Below are 8,310 nucleotides of genomic sequence, written 5' to 3' on the forward strand. Positions count from 1 at the left end.
AGCTTGACTGTATCCAAGGTTCATGTTCACTGGATGCCTAATGTTAAATTCTAGGTTCACTGAGTTCAAGTGGGAATTTAACCATATGTTTAATAACCATACTGGTTACCCATTTCATTGGATAGATAGTCAGACCATCAGTTTGGGAAAGAAAATAGTAAATTTAATACTCCATCCGTTTCAAATTATAAGATGTTTGGCATTTCTAGATACATAACTTTTTCTATGTACTTAGATATACACTATGTCTAGATACATAGTAAAAGCAAAGTATCTAGAAAAGCCAAAACGTCTTATAATTTGGAACAAGAGGGAGTATTAGCCAAAAGAGTGGCAAAAAAAAATCACGGGAGCCTTAATTTGCATACAAATCTAACAGACATCCACTACCTAGCTTGGTGTTTGGCTGTACAGAGCAGTAGGGCACTTCCTTAGTTCCTTCACCTAATTACATGTCCCATCTTTGAACATGTGTACAGTCCTGGACTAGTGTTGCTTGTGCAGTATGAAACCAGCATGTTCAAATGTGTTTACACCCAATGAGAGAAAATTAGTATGAACAGTTTTGAGACCTAATCAGTTTTTTTACCTTCTTTCCCGGCAAAACTACTGATCTAGTACAGTTTCTTAAAACTGTTTTAACCCTACCATTGAATTTTTTTATATGTCCACTGACAATCATATGCTAAGCCCTCTAAATAAATATATTTTAGAAAAGAAAATCGGATACCTGGAAATGTGGATCATCAGCAACAACTGCTCGATCATCCCAGTTCATACGACCACCAAAAATATTCCAGACACCATTGTTGTTCTGAAACTGAGCACACCTATGATTTAGAACAGCATCACCAAGAACCTTGATGCCAGATTCATGGAAAGTCTTCACAAGTTCCTTCAGCTCATCCATGGACCCATATCTGAAATGTTGGTTTATCATATTAACGAATGACATCAGCTTGTAAGATGGTTTAATAATATATACTTAATAACAAACTGGATTTCTTAAGTCTCACACAATTACTTCTGAAGATCATAGACTTCTATGCAAGTTAAATATAAAAATGTCAAGCATTTTCCAAGGTCAGCCGGAGTCTAGTAAATTGAGCAATTGATGGCAGGACCAAAGCAAGTTTATTGTCCCCAACTGCAAACATGCTTCTATACAGAAAATTAGTAGCAAAACCTTCAGAACTCTACACACCAGAGAGATAGAGTGTTTAGCCCCTAGGCAGTCTTCACAAAATGCCCAAAAGTTTTCTAGAGTCTAGACCAAGCGAATGAAAAAGGTTATGGAACATCAATGGTCTGTAACTATATATTCCCCAAACTTCTAGCCAGAATGAATAAATAATAATCCCCACAGGAAACAATATCATGTCAGTTTTTGCACTTATCAAAGGAAGAAACTATGGTTTTGCATAGTCAGTATGGTTTCACATATTCAGTATGTCAAACAGCCACAAGTTTCTAGCTTGGACAATAACAAATGCATTATAGGGCTATTGCACTGAGAACTAAAAAAACCGTATCTACATGATGACTTCAAGTGTCAAGTATCAACAATTTTGCACAGAACTGCAGTTGGATGCGATAGGTGAGTTTTGTTAAATTCAATTTACTTATTAGGACCAAGCTCAAATCAAGAAAAGGTGGCTCTTGCACATTTATACACTAAAACCAGTATATGGGATCTCAAAAGGAGGTGTTATCTTATAAAAGATAAACAGATGAGGACAGAAGTGCTATAACATATGTTCAATGGATGATTTTGCATGTAAAAAACTATACCGAGAGTTTAGATTATATAGATCCCTTGGCATGTATCCTTCAGGTGACACAGAATCAGTTGGTGGTGGTGACCAGACAATAGTGAAACCCAGGGACGACAACTCCTTGGCCTTTGTACCAAGCTCAACATACCATTTCCCTGACTTATGAGATTCCCAGTTTAAATCCTTGGCACAATATCTCAAAACCAGATCCAGTGCCAGAACATGCTGGCTTTGCGCTTAATGTGTCATCGAGGTGTACAGACTCATCTACAGAATCAATGGTGGGGCTCCTGAAAATGCTATAAGCTTCTGCTGCAAGCCTTTCGATTTCTTGTAGGGATGTCCTCTTGAAGAACTTTATTCTTAGCTTTCTGACCTCTTCTAGACGATAGGCCAACCACCAGATTTCTTATATCACTGATTAAGCCATCAGCCTGTGAAGACTTATCCTCTACATTCTGTGCCTCAGCCTTGTCGGGATCCTGAGTGCTACCATGCTGACCCACTCTTGTAAGTGGCACACAGAAATCAGATCCATTCTCAAGATTTCTCAACCAAGTATACTCATCAAGTTTGAGCACAAAAAACAGACAAGAATACTCTGCATCTAGTGAGAATGAAATTGAGTTTCCTGCTCCATCAGCTTTTTGCTGCAACAAGAGAGAAGATGTGTGAGGAGTGTTAAACTTTTTTTTGCGCATAGTGAGGAGTGTTAAATTGATTTCAAATCAGATTAAGTCACTGAATCATCAAAAATAAAAAATAAATACATAAAGCTCTACAAAATCAAAAACACAACAAGAGAACATATCAAAAGATCAAAAAGAAAACTTGCATGGAGCATTCAGGTGTACATTTTGTTGAGAGATGACCACTTGTAAGGAGATGATCCTCAGTTAACCAAAAAAAAAACCGTCCTACGAAGGCACCCAAATGAATGCAGGACGCACACAAATAAGAATTTAACACACAACTGTTAAATGTTTATTAAATGTAAGTTTCAAATTCCTACGCATTTTAAAATTTACCTAAGGATTTAACCAACATACGGTCCCTCACAAATTTCATGGGGAAAAAGACTACATCATTATGTTCTTCCTAGTAAAGGGGACCATAAATAACTGAGGAAACAAAAGAAATAGGCAAAGTAATGTTAAGGTGCAAATTTTCTTTATAAGATAGAAGACTCAAGCTTGTGGTGAGTGGGGCAGGGGACAATAATAAGGAACTAAGGAAGGCCAAAATGAATCAAGTTTTGGATTAGAGATTCATATAATTCAAAGTACAAGTGGTATGACTTCTTTGGAGTAAAGTTGAAATCATAAAGCCCAAAAAATACAAGTAGGCTTCATGTAATCCCAATTCAAAGCTCTGCTGCTTGTTAACTATTATCAAGTCAAGTTACTAGTTGTTTTCTTTCATAGGCATTATATAAACTTGATGCAGTCCATTTGAGCCTTTGCCATCTACCATTCCAAGAGCTTAACTTCAAGGTCATACCTGCAGCAAGGTCTGAAGAGCTTTCTGTCGGAAGATTTTTGTTGTCGGTGGATGTGGTTCTGGTGGGATCTCCCATGTCATATTATTGTCTTTGCAAACTCCCCAATGAATGACAACATCGCCAGGAATATCAGTGTCAAATTCCACAAGTCTTTTATGTGTTTCAATGTCTCTCCTCACAGTGACAGTAACAAGATTCTGAACATACTCTGATTTTAGGATGGGGTATTCTTCATAGAACCCTGATATATGTTTGCCACTCAAACCTGTATCCTGAGGTGAAGTGTTTTGTGGCTGAGAACTAGATCCTTCAGATTTCTTCAATGCATGCTCCAAATCACCTGAGAATTAAGACAAATATATTACAAAACTTTCCTAAAGGCACAAAGGAATTCTTAAACTTCTTAGAACAGATATCATGTAATTCCATGAGTTTGCTTCTTAATATAATGATACGCAGTTCTCCTATGTGTTCGAGAAAAAAAATGTAATTCCATAAGAATGCTAGAGTTATGACTTGAGGAGCAAAACAAGTTCACCGGTGTACACAACGCTAGTTCCCAGGGAAACAAAAGGCAGAACAACAAATTTACATGTTGGGAATTTTCTAACAGCATCTTGATATATAATTGCTCAGAAGTGCATTGGTTTGTGGATTTGTACTACTGCAATCCAAAGCTTGCATCTTTCTGTTCTATAAACTCAGAGATGAATTAGATGCTATAATGTATAATCTTTCTTAAAAGAAACCGATGCTCTAACATGGAGCATGCATTTAGCGCATCATTGATGAAACATGCCATAAATATGAAAATATTGAACAATGTAGAACATTGTAGAATGAAATAAATCGACAATGGAGCGCTATTCCTTTACAGATAACCAGCTACATTTCAAAATCTCCTGTGTAATAGTATATAATATTCCAAATTCCAAAATATCAGAATGTACACATCACTCAAGGGCAAGCACATCACTAAAAAAAGGGCGTACCCAGTGCAGAGAGCTCCCGCTCTGTGCGGGGTCTGGGGAAGGGTGTTAGTGGCAAGCCTTACCCTCACCTGTGCAATGCGAGGAGACCGCGACTCGAACCCGGGACCTTCCGGTCACAGGCGGTAAGACTCTACCGCTTGCACCAGGCCCGCCCTTCGGGCAAGCACATCACTATGATCCAAAAAAATGTAATTGTTAATGAAATTCTTAACAACCTGGCCAGATATCAATATCTTGTTTTCCTCCACCATTGAAGGGTCCATTTAAGGGTATTCTGAAATCCCTGCCCTTATGCTGAAACCATGCACCTGTTTCCTCTTCCTAGCAAAGCAACAATATCCAAGACATTCAAATTTTACCCCAAGTAAACAAACCCACAACGAAGAAAAAAAAGTATATAAAGGAACATGGGGCAAGTGGTCAGTATTGCCTTTTTGTGTAGATATATATGTCATGTACTCATGTTTAGATGGTACCAAATTTTTTTGGGGACAACTACAGTGTTTGAAAAAAGAAATCCAGTTTAGGATCGTTTAGCTACTGTTTCAATTGGCACAATGTCAAAGCACCACATCTAGAAAATAACATAGGAAGCTATGCAATGGTGTAAAGTTGAAACCTTTAGAACAAAGTTGACAGCAGCGATTGGAATGTCTTTATCAAATTTGATTTGCACTTCATAAAGGAGCCGTCCTTCTGAATTGGGCAAAATCTCCAATGGTGTTTCAATTGCATAGTCCTGAAAATTCAGATATTGTCCAGCTATTGAAAGCTAAACGAGCAAATTTAATGGCTAAATGATAATTAAGAAAGGCATTGGCTTTTGATTATCTCAGGTATCAATATAAACTTGGAGAATTTCTGCTTGAAAAACATAAACTTGGAGGAGGTTCCTGGCATTTTTATATCATAGTGCAAGTGACAGATAGCTGCAAGCTATATGAAGTGCTTGTAACAGTTTTCACAGGAGTAGAACCTTGATTGCAACTGAACCGGGTGGTCTCATTTCTAAAGGAGGCTGATCCCATTCTCTGCAGAAACATCGATAACACAGGATAAGATGAAATTAAACATGGTCTGAGAAAGGTACAATCTGTAGTAAAGAAAACAGTAACCAATTATTTCATTTCCTTCTCTAGGAAACAGAATGTGAATGCCTTATTTTTTCTAAAACAAGTTTCAATATGGGGAAAAGGAAACGACAAGTTATGCCAGATACGCCTCGGCAAATTCCTTCTTTAAGTAATGTACACAAAGTCGAGATACCAAGACAATACCAAAGGAGTCCGAGCAAAAAAGGTATAGCAACTACTAATCTAAAATACAATAATGAAATCTTCTCCTTCAAAGTTGTCCTACATGCTATGAATCCAAGGCTCATGCTTAGGAGTTATTCCAAATTGGCAAATTCCGAATAAAACAAACAAGATATTTAAGGTGCGTATAATCGGATAACGTAGGAACAGACCGAAACTGAAACCGCTCCAACGCCAACCCCTCGGCCAATAACACAAAAAAAATGATAGTAAAGTTTCGCGCCTTCCAGGGTAACATACAAGCAAACATCATACCCTGCCTGTTAATCATTTTTCAATTGAAGTGGTTCACGGTTTCCCCTAATGTACCCAAAACTAGATTAGAAATTGCTTCATCCGCCATTCCACGCCCATTCAAGCATTGGACCAGGAGCTACTTGGATACAGCAAGCCAGAACACAATGAAATGTGGGCACGCTTGCCTGTCCGATCCCACTGTTGATTCCATTGTTGCACTTAATAATGCAAAAATCGGCGTTCGTGATCCACAGGTCTCCATCGCCATGAGGAAAATATAAAATAAAAGGGCGCAGAAGATGATCAAATATTACCTTCCATGCTCATCATCGTACGAGACACCCCAGTGCAGCACCCACTTCCCCGCAATATTACATCCGACAACGACCTTGCACTTGCCTTCGGCGTCCGGCTCCGCGTCCACCCTCACCCACGCCTTCCCTTCCGCCTGGGTTTCACCACGGAGCTGAAGCATCAGCAACGCCCCCCAGACCAAAAAACGAAATACACACGAACACCGTCTCAGCACAGATCACGCAGCGCGGCAGGGATGGAGGAAGCTACAGCTTGGCATCGGCGCAGGGGGAACGTCTCGGAGAACCCCGCTCCAGCGTCCTCGTCGGTGCCAGCCACCGGCGTCTCCGCGGCCCCGGCTCGCGCCACGACGCAGCCGCCGAGCCTCACGCGCCCGTGCTGCGCGGCACGGCACCGCCCGGCCCGCGGCCGCGCGGCGGACACCTGCAGGAAGGCGCTCCCGAGCAGCCCGGCCCGAGCCGGCGGTGCCGCGCCCGGGATCGCGCGAATGCACCAGCTCCCCACCGACATGTCTCTCTCTCTCTCTCTCTCTCTCTCTCTCTCAGAGTCCGGGTGAGTGCGTGTGAAGGAGCGGAAGCGAATGAGGGAACGAGAACGGAAGGAAGAGGGAGAGGAAGGGGGAAAAGCGAGGCGAGATGAGTCGGAAATAAGAAATGGCCCCGCAAAAGGTGCGAGATATCCACGGGCCGGATTACGTGGCAGGAAAAGCAAAAGGGTCGGCCGGGAAGATTGTTTCGCGGGCCCACCCGTCTGGGACGATAGCGAGGGCCGTGGGGGGACCGCGAGGGTCCCGCGCAGGGCAAAAGTTAATTACTATTTTGGGATCCCGGGGCCTCGTTTAACGGCACTAATTAATCATTATCCTATATTACCGGAGATTGGAGAAGGCGTGTGGAAGACAAAAGAGAGAATTCTCTGATTGCCACTAAAAATTATAGCACTCCCTTCTTTGTCATATATTTTTTTAATTTCCTCACTGCCATCAAAATAAATTCGCACTTCTCTTGTTGCCATTTCCGTCGTCATTTGTAAAGTTTCTTTGACCGACTAGTGAGACCCACTCTCTCGGGCAAAAAAAAAGAAGGCGGCTGCGGGTGAGCGAGGCGACGGGGCAGGGGTGCCGCGTCTGACGATTTTTTTTATTTTTAACATTTTTTTAAAACTATTTTTAAATCTAACACTGTTTAATTTTTTTTTTCAAAACTAACACTTTTGGTCGTGCCTATTGTCATGACGTGGCCAAACAACACTGACGCTATGCATGGTGGCGCGGCAGAGGGGGTGACGTGGCACCGGCCCAGGCCTGACCGGCTGACGTGGCAGGCGCTGCTGCGCCATCTCGCACGGCGCTACAGCGCCGACTGCATGTCGCGCCGCGAGCCTCCCTCCCTCTCTCTGCCTTATTTTCGAACAGATGTGGAGGGCGATCATGCGGCCCCCTCCCACCTCTTCCAAGGGCTACTGCCGCCCGGCCCTCCCTGCCCGCCTCCCTTCCTCCCTTCCCCCAAGCTTCTCCTCGGCCTCGGTCACGGTAATAATGCTTTTATTTGTCGTTTGAACGGTGGATTCAAATATCATGAATGGTAGTTAAGGTTTAGAGGAAAATTATATTTGGGAACTATGGGCTAGGATTTGAAGGAAGATATTAGCTTGATTTTATCAATGTTAAGGTTAATTGGTTAGTTAGAAGTATGTTTACCATGTTTAGTGTAAGGTTTATTTTTGTTCCTATAAGTATTGGTTATATTATTTTAGTTGTAATGCAAATGGTTCTCTTTTATATTAATTTACGATGTTTTGATTGATGGTAAATTACAACCGTTTTATTAGATGGAATACATGTTTCTGTAGTAGTTGTGGCAAAAACGGGGTTATCCTAGAGAATTGTACCTCAATACGTCTAGCAAAGATGACCCGTCCCTTCTAACCTCCCTGTCCCTAACTATGACTTTGGTTTCCCGGTTGACGTGTTTCAATCGAGACATCCGGACACAACAACGCGTTGTGTGGCAAAATTGTCCGAAATAACACGCTTTCGGAGACGCTCGTCTTCCACTAGACACTAAGCACCTCGAAAGAGAGCTATATCGAACAGTTCCGTCGAGCACACCCCAAGGGAGAACTCGAAATAATCTATGTTTTACATCCAGAATCTAATAATGAGTACGAGCTTA

At 41.6% G+C, this 8,310-nt stretch overlaps 1 pseudogene; it reads right to left on the reverse strand.

Annotated features, from left to right (window-relative positions):
• Positions 1-657: 657 nt before the first annotated feature.
• Positions 658-6,765, reverse strand: LOC136452802 (alpha-amylase 3, chloroplastic-like; annotated as a pseudogene).
• Positions 6,766-8,310: the final 1,545 nt, after the last annotated feature.

Source organism: Miscanthus floridulus, chromosome 5, assembly GCF_019320115.1.
Source record: "Miscanthus floridulus cultivar M001 chromosome 5, ASM1932011v1, whole genome shotgun sequence".
NCBI classification, from domain to species: Eukaryota; Viridiplantae; Streptophyta; class Magnoliopsida; order Poales; family Poaceae; genus Miscanthus; species Miscanthus floridulus.